The 16422-nt window shown below is 40.5% G+C and overlaps 1 protein-coding gene across 1 annotated transcript in view; it reads left to right on the forward strand.

Annotated features, from left to right (window-relative positions):
• The first annotated feature begins 245 nt into the window (after window positions 1–245).
• The window catches only part of LHFPL2 (LHFPL tetraspan subfamily member 2), a 98252-nt gene continuing 82075 nt past the window's right edge, over window positions 246–16422 (forward strand). Inside the window, exon 1 of the mRNA XM_023729476.1 lies at window positions 246–263. The gene's annotated coding sequence lies outside the window, so the exon portion shown is untranslated. The remainder of the gene's footprint in view (window positions 264–16422) is intronic.

Raw genomic sequence — 16422 nt, forward strand, 5'->3', positions numbered from 1 at the left:
TCATCAGTGGTTTGTACCCTGTGTTAATGTGTCAGTGTTCCAGGGTAGGAGTGGTGGCGTTCATCCTAATGCAAGTTGAGATATGTGCTCCTGGGAACGAAGATTTGAAATATCACATATTTTAATGAGACATAAAATTGCACCGTAAGTCTTCTATGTGTTAGGAAAAAAAATCATATGTTCTGTTCACTTTGTATCTCTAGGTGACGTTTTTCTGAAGCTGTTCATTGAGACTTGCCAGCATTCCTGTGGGATATAAATAGGTAAGTAAATGAAATAAGATGCCTTTATTGTTGGTAGTTCTTTGGAACGCTTTCCAGGTGAGTAGCCGCTTCCTTCTTGAATGAGGTGCAGTGTTTCAAGCTTGTGGATGCTGCATGGTAAACAGTAGGGTTTTTTTTAAGGTGAGACACACCTCTTGGATGCGTGTATGTAAAGGTTGTGGAGGACCCTGTGAAGTTTTATAAATGGTGTTGGATTTAATGGTGTAATTTCCATGCTTTAATTTTGGCATGCTTTGTTCTCTCACCGTAGGTGAGCAAGTTTCAGAGCTCTTTATAATGGGCATGGCCAACTTTAAGTTGTCTTTTCTTCTGAGCTTCTCTATGGACTGTTTTACCATGTGTTAGCATTTCTGTCAGAAAGGGGAAGTAGAGGTGACCAGTTCAAATTACCCAGTTTTATTACTTACTGATGGCTCAGGTAAAGGAATTGCCTGAATTAAAGTTGAAAACAATTGGCTATTAGGTGATTTATTATTAACTCTATCGATTTGAATTTATAAAGGTCACTTTTGAAAAATACTAGTAACAGTAATAGTGGCTGAAGGAGTCCTGGTGACGCAGTGGTTAAAGTGTTTGGCTGCTATCCAAAAGGTTGACAGTTCGAACCCACCAGCTGCTCTGAGGGAAGATGTGGCAGTCTGCTTCCGTAAAGATTATAGCCTTGGAAACCCTATGGGGTCTCTATGAGTCAGAATCAATTCAATGGCAGTGGGTTTTGCTTGTGGAATAGTGGTTGAGTGATCTACAATATGCATTCAAGAAAATCAAGGCAGGGGGAAGTTCACTAATTGTCCCAAAACACTTTGATCCAGCTCTGCTTCTCAAAAGGAAGAAGGCCTATAAACAAAACTTTTCCTCAGTTAGAGTTTAAGTGCTCTAGGGACCTTGTCGTGAGCTTAAGGCTACAGCTTAGACCAAGGGACCCAGTACATAGTATGGATTTAGCATTGACTGACACCCTCCAGGCAGGCTATTAGCAGGACGTGTGCAGGACATGAGCACAGTATTTTCACAAACACCATCTCACTTGTAGGAAGGTGATCTTATTAGCATGCAGATTCTGGTGAAAGAAGAACTGCTCCTGTGTTATGAATTGAACTCCTGCTTCTCAAGGGTTATTAATTTGTTCTAGCAATTACAGCTACTTGGGTTATGGTAGGATATTTGGTTCTTTTTTTATGGGAACTGTAAACACGTATGAATTATGAAATTATTTGAACCAAGTTCCTTCTCAGGGGCAAGCCAAAGCTGATCTGAGACATGTGGGTGTCCTGAGCAGGCTCATAAAACTGACACACTTTCAAACTGATAACCTGTACATATTTACTCAATATTTATTTAGTGGGGGTGGGAGTAACTGATTTTCTATTAGTAAAGGTTATTAATTAAAAATACACACCTTTTCCTGTGTGTTGAAAACAAGGAATTTATTACGTGTGATTTTCCAAACCAGACGTCTGTAAAACTGTGTAACATTTGATAATAGTACTACTTTTCTGTGTGTTGTTCAGTTCCAGAATTTCAGGTGCCTGTCAGCCAGGTGACATCGAGGTTGGTAGTAGAGCCTGTTTTTGCTCGTAGTGTTCTAGGAGTGAAAATACTCTCAACAGAGGCAGATCTGTGCGGCTGAGGAGTGTGTTTATTTCCACTCAGAGGCAGTCTCCTTGAGTGGAAACAGGACTGATTGACATTTTGCCCATTATGCGAGGAGTTGTACGTGAAAACCCTGGCTAAGTGGCACCGTATTTCCGATGTATTCCAGCGATAGTTTAATGCCCCATTGTGAGTTGTCACTCTGGATCACTGCCAGGCCGGTCTGTTTAATCCGGCTCTGGGGAAAAGCCAATTCCTTTCTGCCAGTCTTTTCAGGAGCCAAGTTATGGTCTCCCTTGAAATCTTCCCCTCTGAAGATCTAACCCGATAAATTCACCCTCCTCGGTGTTTTTTTTTTTATTTTTATTTATTTTTTGTTGTTTTTAAGTTGTGAATCTATCCCATACAAATACAGTAAAACTTTACCAAGTCAGACAGACACAAGGACAACCATTCTGAATTAATGACATCCAAATTATGTAGAATATGATCCTACTTCCTGTCCTATAAAGTCAGTCACATTATGTCAACTTTGTGGAAGATTTCTTCCCATTGCAGTATGGGAGGGCCTTAGGCTTCGTGTCAGGCAATCCTAGGCTAAGGTTCCTCCTTTGCAGGGCACAGACCTGAGATGGGATCCCAACTGTCTTGTGAGTTGGCTGTGTCACCAATACATGCTTCTTTACCTCATAGAACTTCCATTTCTTCACTTGTGGATAATCGCTGCCTCCCAAAGTGTTTTTGAAGATTGAATGAGGCAAAGATGTGTGGTACATAGTAAACAATAAGTATTTCCTGCCTGCCTCCCTGACACGGAGTCTGTTGGAAAGAGCACTAGATGTGGAGTCTGAGGAACCAAACTGCCAAGCACTCGTCGTCCGTCTTCGGGCATTTGCCCAAAGATGTTACCACCCATGTCTCATTGGTAAAGTGGCAAGATAATACTTGCTCTGTCCTTCCCTGCCCAACTGTGGGAACTGCAAGAATGTTTTAAAAAACGTGTATTTAGCATGTATGTTTAGTATAAGAGGCTTCTAGTGGGCTTTTTTTTTTTTTTTTTTATCTAATCACTTTCTGGTCATGAATTCCAGCTCCACCTCTTACAATTAGATGTATGACCTAGACCAAGTAATTAACAGCCTCTCTGGCTCTCACCTATCTCACAGGATTGCTGTGAGACTAAATGATTTACTGCATGTACACTGGGGAGTATGGAACTAGCACCTCATCAGCCTCAATAAATATGACTCAAAAAAATCTACAGTTTTAAAATCTCTTGAGTTTGAACTTTAACTCATTAGCTGCCTTTTATATCATGTTGTGTTAGTTTGGACCAGGGAGAATAATCTTTTTCCTGAATAAAATGAGGGTGACCATGTCTTACAAGGTAGAACTCCCTCATCAGAAGAGTGCAGCATTGGGGTTAGTCTTTTGAGCTGATGAACAGGTCTTTCCTCATCTGGGGAAAGTCTTACTTGAAATGATAGAATGTGTAAAGTGAAGCTCTAGACCTGCACTGTCCAATATGGTAGCCACTCACCTCAGGAGGCAGCTGAGCACTTGAAATGTAGTACTGTCAGTCCCCAGGTTACATTCATCTGACTTAGGTAAGGTGACTCGGACTTGCCCTTTAATGTTATGTAAATTTGCCCTCACTTTGAAATGCTTGAACCAGCCCTTACTCACAAGTTCTTCATCACAATCACCTTCACTTATTGCACATGCAGCTTTTAAATCACTGAAAAGCTTCGAGCCTTTCCTTGCACTAGAGTAAGCCTAAATAAGAACGATATGCACCTGTTTAGACTTACTTACAAATTTTTAAAGACACAATCAGGAATGGATCTTGTTCATAACCCGGGGACTGCCTGTACACTGAGGCACCATATTTTTAACTTTATTTAATTTAAATTTTAAAACTATTAGTTGATTCAGTTACTAGAAAAATTTAAATATGTTTATAACAACCTAGATATGTGAATCTACTTTTTCAACTGTAAATTTTATAAAGGCTAAATATAGATCAAGTATTTCTGATGAAAACCTAGTGCCTGAATTGAGATGTTTTATAAGTGCAAAATATACACCAGATTTTGAAGACTTAATATGAGAGAAAAAGAATGAAGAATGTAAAACATTTCTTTTATTGAATATATGTTGAGATGACAATATTTTGCATCTGTTGGATCTATTTAAACATTATTAAAATTAATTTCTTTTTGCTTTTTAAATGTTGCCCCTATAAAAATTTAATATACACGGCTTACTATTTCCAATGGATAGTGCTACTCTAGAATATTCTTGAAAGAACTAGATGATTTCTAATTTATTAAGTAAAATAGTTTTCCCCAATAGTTAGTGAAGAATGAGTTATGAAAGTGTTTTTTTTCTTTTTTTTTTTTTTGTGATCTTTACTTACAGTTCACTAACTAACAAGTTTGGAGGAATTTTTTTTAAATATTTAAAATTGGAAAGAAAAAAAAATAAAGTGCACATAGTAGCTGTGTTACCTGAGCCTTGTGTAATACACCCTGAGGCTCAGTTTTGATGTCTTTCCTTGCTGGTCTTTCCTGTCGACTTGCTTATGAAGCAGACCAAGGGAGGTAGTCCACCTCACAACATCTGGCAGTATATGAACCCAAACACTATTTTTCAGCGAAATATTTGGCTTTCTTGATGATTATTTGGCATTTGATGCAGGTACCATGTTCCCAGGGTCACAGCTGGTCATGCCCCAGGAAATCAGAAGCTACCATCTTAAGAGAAAATGACTTTTAATTACTCATAGTGAACTAGCACTCTCTTCTTACTATGATACCAGAAATAGGGAGATATATCCCCAAGGGAGTGATTGCTAACTAGATGCTTAGTTGTAACCAGTGTATGGAGGAAACTTGAGAAGATAGTACAGTTAATGTTATTTGTATATTTGTTTCTCATTCATGCCCTGAGTGATACTTAAGTGCATTCTAAGAGGCTGTAGAAAGAGGATTTGATTCAGAATCAGACTGGTCTGGGTTTGAATCCTGGCAAGTCGCTTACAAGGTGATGTTGGTGAGATTACTGGACCTGTTCCTGTGTACTTGGTGCCACTGAACACCATCACCTTTCCTTGTTACATTTCTTCCGTTGTAAGTGTTAGATCTGCGACACCCCATCCCTTCACATGAAAAACATGGTGAATACTTGGTCATCCTTATTCTTTTCCAGAGTGAATGAGTGAGTGAGAGAGAGTCTGGTTTCTAGTATAAGCTCTACCCAGAATTAAGCAGCATTGATACTTCTGTATTAAACAGAAATGGTTATCAAATTCATAAAGAGTCTTTAGCTAAAGAAAGGTGTTTTTTTTCTTGCATAAAGTTTAGCTGTTGTGACAGCGAGGTTCTTAAAAATTACAGTATTAGAGACTTCAAGTCTGAAGCAGTTAACAGAGAAGGGAAGGAACTTAACGAGAGACAGTGTAACAGCCTTCACTTTTTACTGAGGTAAATTGGACGAAATATATGGTCTCTGGATAGGAAAATGATAAAATAGAAATAAAAGGTGGTTTACAAGACAAAAAAAAAAGCAAATCAAAGTAAATAAATACATTAAAGACTTGAAGTGATTGCAGCTCTTTTTGTTTTTCCGATGTTGTTACTTGCATGTTGACAGCTTGTCTTTTTTCTGGTAAGTTCCTACAGACCTCTGTCCTCCCTGCAGAAGAGTCCTGAAAATTCTTTCCGGGGGGACATTATCATCTGTAAGATGTCACTTCCCATGATAGATTGCAAACTTCATGAGGGCAGACTCTGAGTCTTTTATTACATACTTGATGCCCCAGTGCAATGTCTGATACACAGTAGGTGCTTGGTGAATATCAGTTGAACAGATGGAGGATAAGTGATGGTGAGACTGTAGAGCTGGTTCTACAGCATTCTCCAAAGAGAATCTACTTCAGGTACATTACAGGCTACCCAGCACAGGGCCTGGCATATGATATGTGCTCAGCAAATGTTTGGCAAATGGAGGAATGAATGTGGGCTTAACTATAATTTCCAGTTTACAAAGGAGTTTTTGGAACATGACCTACTTATAATTTGGGAAGCTACAAAGCTACTTTTAAGCAGAGAAGTGGTGTTGAACACTAGGAAGGCCTCAGCTGGTGACAGAATGACAAGAGAGCAGGAGAGCAGTAGGAAGGTGTCACTAGCTAGAAATGATGAGGCCTGAGAGAGATGTTTGGGAGAGCAGGGTGGGCAGGGCTGCAGCTAACTGATGAAGCACAGTCCCAGGGAAGCAGGTGTCCATGGGTTAGCGTTGGTTAGGAGCAGAAGCAGCTCTTTGGCATAGGAAGGGTGGGATTGTCATAGCTAGGCTTAAAGTACAAGGAATCGGTGTTAAGAGAATTCTCCTGTGGTAGCCTCAGCTCTTTTGAGAAGTAGGAGGAAAAGTCATGTGCTTTGGGGAGAGGAGGTGGAGCTGAGGGCCTGAGAAGGATGCATGTTTACCTAAGTGTGAAGGGGCTCTTCTCAGTGCTGGTGTGGCTGAGGATACCTCTTACTGTGAACTCTGGCCCTCTGTCCAGTGGGATTATTCCACAGGGATTTTCTGGATCTCACATCAATGAAGTATAATTTTGTGACTGAATGCTGAAGTCAATGAACAAGGCTCTGTGCAAATCCTCCAGCAATTAGATTTGGTCCCAGTTGGTATTCCTGTTGTCATTTCATCTACATGAAGAAATGCCCATGATCCTTACGTAGAAGCTTCTTTACTTTAAAGACCTACTTCTTAAATTGCTCCTCAAAAAGCAGGAGATTAACTGAATTTGGCTGAGTAAATATACACTAGAATGGTATAGAGGTGTAACCCTCATCTTCACTGTATGCTATTATAGGAAGTTTGTTAATATAGGGAAGTAGTAGCTTTACACATTTTTATTTAGTATTCTTTTTTATCTTTTCTCATGCCAAGTCATAGCAATCCCTGCTTACCACTAAAGAAGGCAGCAGGAGCCCCAGTGGTGTAATGTTTAAGCACTTAGCTGCTAATTGAAAGGTCAGCAGTTCGAATCCACTAGCCACTCCACAGGAGAAAAGACCTGGCTATCTGCTCCTGTAAAGATTTCATCCTGTGAACCCTATGGGGCAGTTCTGCTCTATCCTACGGGGTCGCTATGAATCAGAATTGACTCGAAGGCACGTAACAACAAGAATAGCGCTGGTGTTCCGAGATCTTACCCCCATAAAGACCCTATCTGCTCTTTGAAACTTTGTCATGACTTCCTAACTGAAACCAACTGCTGAATTAAATGTTGATTTAATCTGCTGTCCCTTTTAGATTAATTCAATCACTAAAATAGAGTATTGTAATCTTTTTCCTCTTGAGGGCAATTCAGGACTTGTGCTCTCATGCTGGGGAAACCATTGGTTATACCCTCGTCCTTCCAGACACCCCTGGCACCAGCATCCCCTTTGAGACATAGGCCAGCCACTTATCCCCCGTTAGAGACCTAGGGAGCCAGACAGCCTGTAGAGATGGGCTGCTCCCAGACTTTGTACCTTATACCGTCATCCCAAAACAGTCTGTGACAAACTCTTAAAGCTACTTAGCAAGCTCAAACGGACTTAGAAATGTACCTGATTTTGATCCAAATCATTCTATATATGCAACCAAGATGTGCTGGAAAATGGACACTTCCTGTCATTAACTCACAACTTAAGTCATCTCTTTCATGTAACAAAGGCAAATATGACTGAAAATACACTTTAGAGCTCCAGTGTGACTCATCTGAAAGAGCTGGTTTGTTTCTTGTTGCTTCACAACCACATCGCTCTCTTCTTGCTTCATTCTCAAACTGCGTCTGTGATTCAGTTGAAGTTCAATCCATTTTGCTCCTAACATTCAGAATGACTGTGGACTGGAAAGAGACAGTCAGCCTAGAGTGGTAATCAAGTGCTTTCAAGGACCTCTCATCATTGTTCAAGGTCAGAGTAGCCAATTTATTGGTCATTTACACCCCCCATCAGGCACAGTTAAGTCTATCCATCTGGAAACTCACAGGCATTTTGGTAAGAGGGTAGTTGTAGAGAAAGTCTCTAGGAAAAACCCAAAGGAGTTATGTTTTTCTTTAGCTGCTGTGACACTCTGTGTTTTGTGCTTGCATATTTACATATCTGTACCTCTCAAAGCAAAGATGGTTTTTCACCTGTCCAAGATCACACCTCAGTCTTCCCTAGTGCCCTGAACACTGGTATACTCTTGAAGCCAAGCAACATGCCTTATGTATTTATTATTATGCTGGACTAGGATTGCCAAAAGATGTTTATATGTTTTTCCTCCATAGTATCAAAATAGTCCATATTCATTCAGAAAATTATCAGCATGTAGGGAAAAAAAATCAATCCCCTTAGGGATCACCATTGTTAATCTAGTGGCCATGTTCCTTGGAGTCTCTCTTTTGTGCATTCACTAATTGACACAGTTGAGCTCTTACTCTGTATACAACTTTGTGTTCCATTACTTTTTTGTTTAATATTACAGGTATTTCCCCATATCATTAAAATGCTTATTAAAACAAAGCAACATTTTAATGGCTATTCTATCGTATTTAAACCTTCCTTTATATTTTGACATTTGGGTTGGTTATTTAACTCTTAAGCATTAACTTTGAATATCCTTTTATGGGTGTCTTTTTTCAATTTTTAAAAATATTTCCAGGAAAGCTGGGCTGTCATTGGCAGTATAAGTGCTTGTTTTGTTTTAATACCCTGATCAGTAATGACTTATCATCAGATTATTAAATTTTTGCCAGTTTGGGAAATAAGAATGGCACCTTATTTTAATTTTCAGTGTTTTGATTACTAGTGAAGTTGAATGTTTTTCATATATAGAATAACCATTTGTATTTTTTCTTTTGTGAATTGTCTGTTCGTGCCCTTTCTTTCCGGTGACAATTGTGACATTTATGACTGCAGCTTTCCTAGAAAGTTTTATTGGGATGCATAACTTTGCACATATTATCTGCTCAGTAATTGTTAATTGCATATGAAATTCTACATCCGAGATGAAATCAGGCGTGGGAGTGGCAAACAGAACACACAGGCAAGTTCTAGTATGACTGTTGGTTGTGATTGTCAGCCTCTGGAAAGTCAACACCCTCCCCAGTGAGCACCCTCGTCCACCTCACCTAGACTTGTGGGCACCCTCTCATCACCCTGCACCCTGCCCTGGTACTTCTAATTCCCCTCTGCCTGTCCAGTCATACCAGGTATAGTTCCTGTTGACAGAATAATGATAATAAACACAATGCTGGCTCATAGTAAAGTGTTCATTGGCCCCTTGAAGTAATTCTTGCCTACTTCTTCTCTCCCACCTGTTTCTTCTCAGGCTGTTTGGCTGACTTCTCTTGCCTTTCCCTTAATTATTGTCTCCAGGTAGTCGTGGCTCCCTTCTCTCCTTTATCTGCTTGCTTTGTCTGATTTATCTAGCCCATTCCATGGCTTCAGCTGCCACCCATAGGCCAGACCTCTCCAGACCAAACCTCTCCTCCAGGCTGCAGACCCCCACAGCCAGCTGCCTGCTGGGGGTCTTCCTCCAGTGTCCCACGGGCACATCCGATGCAACGTGTCCCAAAATGAACCTCTCTTCCCTTCCAGACTGGCCCTGTGGATTGGATTCCCTCTCCTGTAAAATGACCTCTGCCTCCATCCACCGTGCCCAAGCCATCCACCAACCCCCTGGGTGGCATTCTGGAATCTCTTTTTGCTTATATCAAGTCCTATCGGTTCTGCTTCCTTAATATCCGTTCCTTCATCTTCATCCCTGTTCCTCCTTCCTTAGTTGAGGCTTTACTTCATGAACATTTAGTCAGTGTATACTGAATGAGGAATGAACGTTTTCCCAATTAGATAAATTCTTTTAAAAATGGATAAATCAAATTTCTTTCAAACAAATTAAAGTTTATATTTTGCATGGGGAAAAAGGCATGCTATTGTAATGGAATCTACTTATGAATTCTTTGCATGAAATGAATTCTCATCCATTAATTTGCCTTTTGTAGCAACTTGGATTTTTTTCACCTACTTGCTTAGTTTAAAGCAAAGTACGCCTTGAATAATGTCTAATGTATGTCAATCAAATGAGAGCCCCTGAACAATGCTTTCTAGTTAAAGGATTTTTTGATATGAGGGCTTGACATTTTTTTTTCTTTGAGTATTAACTATTCCCATATTCTACTATGCATTGTTTTTATAATATCGGAATTACGCTTTATTAGAAAATTTTTTAACTTACCTCGCAGGGAACTCAGACAAGAAATAAAACTATTTTCATAGGATTCTTTGAGGGAGTAAAATGAATATTTTCGAGAATGAAAATATAGCAAATTGTCTCCTAAGGATTGGAAGACTTTATTAAGATAGCAAAATATCCTTCCCCAGGGGTAAGTTTTTTCAGGGCTTATTGGAAATATGGTGCTGGAAAGAATAAGAGAAAATTTAATACCATGGAAGATGGAAACAGTCACTGAGGTCCAATCAGTTCTCAGAAGACTTAGAGATTTAGGACAGCTCAGTTTACTTCCTGAGACCCTCAGGCTCACTGTGACTATGACATGGAAAGTTCTTCAGTATGAATATGCCTCGGCAGTGCTTCATTTACTACTCCTTAATATAGGGTGTCCCCATGAGTCTGCCTTCCCTTATCTGTATCAATTTGCATTAGTGTTGGTACTTTTCTTAGGTTGGGCGCCCCAAAAGTGACCCTGAGACAAAGACTCAAGTGCAGGTAGATTATTTTATGGGTAATCCAGGGAAGCATTGTTAAGGGAATGTTGTTAGTTGCTTTCCACTCATGCGACCTTATGTGTAACAGAATGAAACCTTGCACAATCCTGTTCCATCTTCATGATTGTTGGTATGTTTGAATCCATTGTTGCTGCCATTGTGTAGTGCCTTCCAACCTAGGGGGCTGATCTTCCAGCACGATACTGGATGATAGTCTGTTGTGATTCATATGCTAATTTTTGGAAATTAATCACCAGGCCGTTCTTCCTAGTCTGTCTTAGTCTGAAAGCTCCACTGAAATCTGTCCACCATAGGTGGCCCTACTGGTATTTGAAATACTGGTGGCATAGATTCCAGCATCATAGCAACATGCAGCCCACCTCAGTATGACCATCTGACAGATGAGTCATGGTTTAAGGGAACAGAGAAGAGAAATAGGGAAGAGAGGAAGTCAATAAAGGGATGTTACTGAGCAGGTTGTTGCTCTGGGTACCTGGGACTCAATTTCTGGTGAATTCTAAGAAACATCTTTCAGAATTATCTCATCTGAGGGGCCAGCAAGCTGGGATATGTCTCCTCCAACTCCCATCTGTCATTGACTGAGGGCTGCCCATGAGACCAGCATTTAAGGCCTGCTCCTTGCTTGGGCCAAAAGAAGGTCCTCAGATGGAGGCCCTGGTGCTTGCTGTAAGCATGTGCTGGGCTGGGAAGCTGAGAGGGTATGGAAGGGGCACTGACGATGTCTGCTGCTTGCACTGTTTTAACATTTTTAGCATGGATAGACAAGCTTACTTTAGCTCAGGTGGCTAGAAACAGCACATTCAGAGATTGCTAGTAGAATGAACTTAAAGTACATCAGTGCCTGATAGATGTTGGAGAGTTTGATACCACTGATCCTGAAACAAGAAATGGAAGGTACAGGGAGAAACTCTGAGAGGAGTCTAGATGTTGTTCCCGGAATGATACACCTTGCCTCAGGAACAAATGCTGATAAGCCCTTGTTGTTGTTATTAGGTGCCATATAGTCGGTTCTGACTCTTAACGACCCTATGTACAATAGAACGAAACACCACCTGGTCCTGTGCTATCCTGACAATCATTGCTATGTTTTGAGCCCATTGTAGCAGCTACTTTGTCAATCCATCTCGTTGAGGGTCTTCTTTTTTGCTGACCCTCTACTTTACCAAGCATGACTTCCTTCTGCAAGGACTGGTCCCTCCTAATAACATGTCCAAAGTACATAAGATGAAGTCTTACCGTCCTCCCTTCTAAGGAGCATTTTGGCTATACTTCTTCCAAGACAAATTTGTTTGGTCTTTTGGCAGTCCATGGTATATTCAATATTCTTTGCCAACACCATAATTCAAAGGCATCAATTCTTCTTCGGTCTTCTTTATTCATTGTCCAACTTTTGCATGCATATGAGGCAATTGAAAATACCATGGCTTGGGTCAGGTGCACATTAGTCCTCAAGGTGACATCTTTGCTTTTTAATACTTTGAAGAGATCTTTTGCAGCAGATTTGCCTAATGCAATATATCATTTGATTTCTTGATCTCTGCTTCCATGGGTGTTGATTGTGGGTCCAAGTAGAATGAAATCTTTGACAACTTCAGTATTTTCTCTGTTTATCATGGTGTTGCTTATCGGTCTGGTTGTGAGGATTTTTGTTTTCCTTATGTTGAGTTGTAATTCATATCATAGGCTGTAGTCTTTGATTTTTATCAGTAAATGCTTCGAGTCCTCTTCTGATAAGCCCTAACAGTAACAAATGAAACAACTGGATTTTGAGGGCTCCTTATAGGGCTGAGGTTTCCTCATTGCTAATCAGCCTGCAGAATTATAACTAGGTCCACAGGAAATTATGGTATTTTCCCCAGGCACTCAGATCTGGAAGAAAACAAAAATCTGATGGAAATCTGTGGTCCGCCAAGGCTGAACAGAGCCCCTTCATTACTTGAGGAAATTCTTGGGGAAGGAAAGAAGGTGGAATCTAGTGCTGTTAGTGGGCTTTAAAAAGAATACCCAATTGGCTTGACATAGTTAATAAAGTGTTTTGTGTCCTACTTTGGTGAGTAGCACCTGGGTCTTGAAAGCTTGTGAGCGGACATCTGAGATACATCTATTGGTCCCATCACATATGGAGCAAAGGAGAATGAAGAACACCAAAGACACAGGAAAATATCAGTCCAAACGACTAATGACCTCATGAATCACAGCCTCCACTAGCCTGAGCCCAGAAGAACTAGACAGTGCCCGGCTGCCACCACCGACTACTCTGACAGAGATCATAATAGAGGGTTCCAGACAGAGTGGGGGAAAAATGTAGAACAAAATTCAAATTCACAAAAAAAGATCAGACTTACTGATCTGACAGAGAGACTGGAGGAATCCCTAAGACTGTGGCCCACAGACACCCTGCTAATTCAGAACTGAAGCCACTCCCAAAGTCTGCCTTTCAGCCAAAGATTAGACAGGCCTATAAAACAAATAATAACACATGTAAGGAACATGCTTCTTAGTTCAATCAAGTATCCAAGACCAAGTGGGCAACACCTGCCCAAAAGCAAAGATGAGAAGGCAGGAAGGGACAGAAAACCTGGGCAAAAATACATGAGGAACCCGGGGTGTAAAGGGAAATGGGGAGAGGTTGATACATTGTGGGGATTGCAACCAATATCACAAAACAATTTGAGTATAAATTTTTGAATGAGAAACTTAAAAAAAAAAAAAAGAATCCTTCTGTGCTATATATTTTTCTATTCCTTTCTGTTTTACTAATCAAAAGCCTTGATGACACATCGTAGCATGGAAAATATGTTCTAATATCCTGTTAACTTTTCCATTAGTGTCATTTGGGGGATGAGGGAATAAGATCTTGAAGTTGTCAGACAGCTATTCGTTTAGACGTATTGTGTGATGCTGCAGAAACAAAGTGTGGGACAATGTCTCTGTCCTTAAAGAGCTCCCAGTCCAGCAGGGAGAGGACAAGCAGAGAAGTCACTGCCACTGTGAAAACTAATTATATTGTGGACAGAGGAAGAACAATTAATTCTGCCAGTTGAGGAAGCCTCCCAGAGCTGTGATGTTTGAATTGGGCCTTAACGAAGACTAGGTTTTCTAAGGGATGAAGGGAGGAGTGGCAGTCCAGGTAGAGACAAGTATGGACAAAGGCAAGGAGGCATGAAAGTGCTGGGCATGGCCAGGAAGCAGTGATGGTTTGGTGTGACTTAAATATAAGGTGTCATGAGGTTGTAGCAGCAGGCAGGAGAGGTCAGCTTGTCCCGAGGGCCTTGGCCTGGCTTTTACTGCTTCTCCCACAGTAATGTCACAGTGTGTACATTACTGATGGAACCATTTCTGTCGGCCCATGGCCAAGTTCCTATCAAATGTCCTGCCATTTTAGAAACAACTTAGGTACAGGATGATGAATGGAGCTTGTAGAGCTCATGTGGGGTTCAAAGTCCCAAAGATGCAGCTTTTTTGTCACATGGTAATGACACTGATATTTTGTGCTAGGTGGCTAATTAGTGATCCTATATGTTCTACAGATGCCCTTGTTGAAGGGGAAATTCATGTGTTTCATGCAGGTAGCCAGTATCACACATAAAATGTATTATTTATCCTCTATTTGCCATGCATTTTTCTATCCCTCCAACAACCCTCAAGTGTTCTACTTTTCTGTAAATATCTAGCTGTATTAAATGGTATATAGAATTGGTCCTGGTTTTGTGTGTGTGTGTGTGTGTGTGTGTTTTCCCCCTAATCCTTTCCCTGCAGTAGTTGTCTGACAGCATTCGTGTGCTGTGCTTTTGGCCACACCCAAGGAACACACCTGATCTTGGAATCCTTCAGTACGTGGACTGAGAAAAGAACAGAGTAGTAAGTTGGCATCAAGTTTTCCCCAATACTACATTAGACAGATAAATCAGTTGTCTTTACTTTTTGTTTCCAATGGAATACCTATCTTGGTAGAAAGAAAGAAAACTCAACATGGTGTCCGGGTCCTGGTGCTTTTTCTCGCTATGAATTAGGAGCAGGAGCTGACAGTGACTCCGAGACACACTTCCAGGAACCCCAACGGAGGGGTTGGATTGCCCGCTCACCAAGTCTTGGCCCAGCTGAACTCATGGTGCTTAAATTCAAAATTGCACATAATATTTGGCATCCACCCATTCTCAGAAAGGTCCTCTAGAGGGCTTTGCTGTAAAACTATTCCAAGAAGTCACCTTGGTTTTATTTTTATTTTTTTCTTAAACTAAGCAGTGCACTCATGCATCTTTCTCCCTTAGGAATTTCTGCTTCCTCTTTAATCATTCAAAGAATACCCCACCCCCACCCCCACCCCATGGAATTCCCAGTTCCACTACAGATTCACTTTTATTCCTTCCTTGAAATCACAATTAGGCTTTCAGGAGATGGTTCCCTGATAATTTCACAACATAAGATTAAAACTTAAAGGCATTTGACACCACAGAAAGAAATGTTAGGGTATCTTGAATCCAATTTAGTAAATTGGTCACTCACTGCTGTGTATCTTTGAGTACACAGATTAGTCACTGACTGCTGTGAATCATTGTCCTTTAGTGAATGAGCATAAGAATAATCAATTCTAAGAAACTGCTCCAGCAGCCAAATGCTGAGATCCTGCTCTCTACCTCATCTCAGTCACTCTCTCCAATATAAACGTATGTAGGATATTTTTTCAATCTTGTATTTATCATCCAAAATTACAGTGCCTTCACTGTGTACCTGGTACTGCTCTCCATGCACAAGGACTGCGCCTGGGGTTTGGTTCCATGAATTTGAGGAGACTGCTTTTGACTGCTCTTGGTCTAGTGAGTGGTCTCATCATAACAGTCCTAGTCCTGGACTTGACTTGGTCTTCCCCACATGAATGGTCACCCCACTATTGGGACCACTGTAGTCTCATGACCAGAGCCTTACATGAACTTCTTCCATATCATGACTATTGAAAACTGCCAGTGGAGCACCTGGTTTTGAGGAGAGATGAACTCTTTCTTTTCTGATTGTGCAGAAAATTGTATGAGCAGGTACAGATTGGTGGCCATCAGGCAGTCAAGAAGTAGAAACATTTGATATTCAAGGACAGTGGTTCTTTAGTGGTCAGTTAGCCCCTGTGGAAGAATAGCCTTCGGTCTGTCGTGCTGCTATTGGCTATGCTATTTTTACTCAAATTTTAAACTTGTGAAGTTTAGTCATAGAGTAAATCTTAACACTCATTCTGTAGGATTCAAGACTTCTGTCAATGCTCAGAAAATACTGTATCTGAAGAAAAAGATTCCAAATCTTTGTGCATGCAACATTTAGAAAAGTTTTCCAAAGCTAATCAAGATGGTTTTGAGTGGAAGTTTCTTCATGTCTAATTACCTGAGAGATAATTCTGGTGGCCTTCATTTTTATAACCCACTTGGGACATAGAGGATTTTGTGCTATGTCCACATTTTAGAAGGTATTTTTGGCACCTATGTTGCATTTCTGGAATATTTCATAAAACAGCAAGACAAAATACGCTAAACTGGACCTGTTCCCAAAATCTAGGATTCATGACCAAGCTTTTCAAAATGGTGTTACAGGAGAGTGGCTTTCCTCTGCTTCTGTAAATTTATTTGTTAATCATTAGACAGAGTTAAAGTCCCTGGGTGGCACAGTTTGCGCTCAATTACTGTCTTAGGCTGGGTTCTCTAGAGAAGCAAAACCAGTAAAGTGTATAAATATATATATAGAGAGAGATCTGTATCAAGGAAATGGCCCAC

This window comes from Trichechus manatus, unplaced genomic scaffold (genome assembly GCF_000243295.1).
Source record: "Trichechus manatus latirostris isolate Lorelei unplaced genomic scaffold, TriManLat1.0 scaffold00029, whole genome shotgun sequence".
Lineage (NCBI taxonomy): Eukaryota > Metazoa > Chordata > Mammalia > Sirenia > Trichechidae > Trichechus > Trichechus manatus.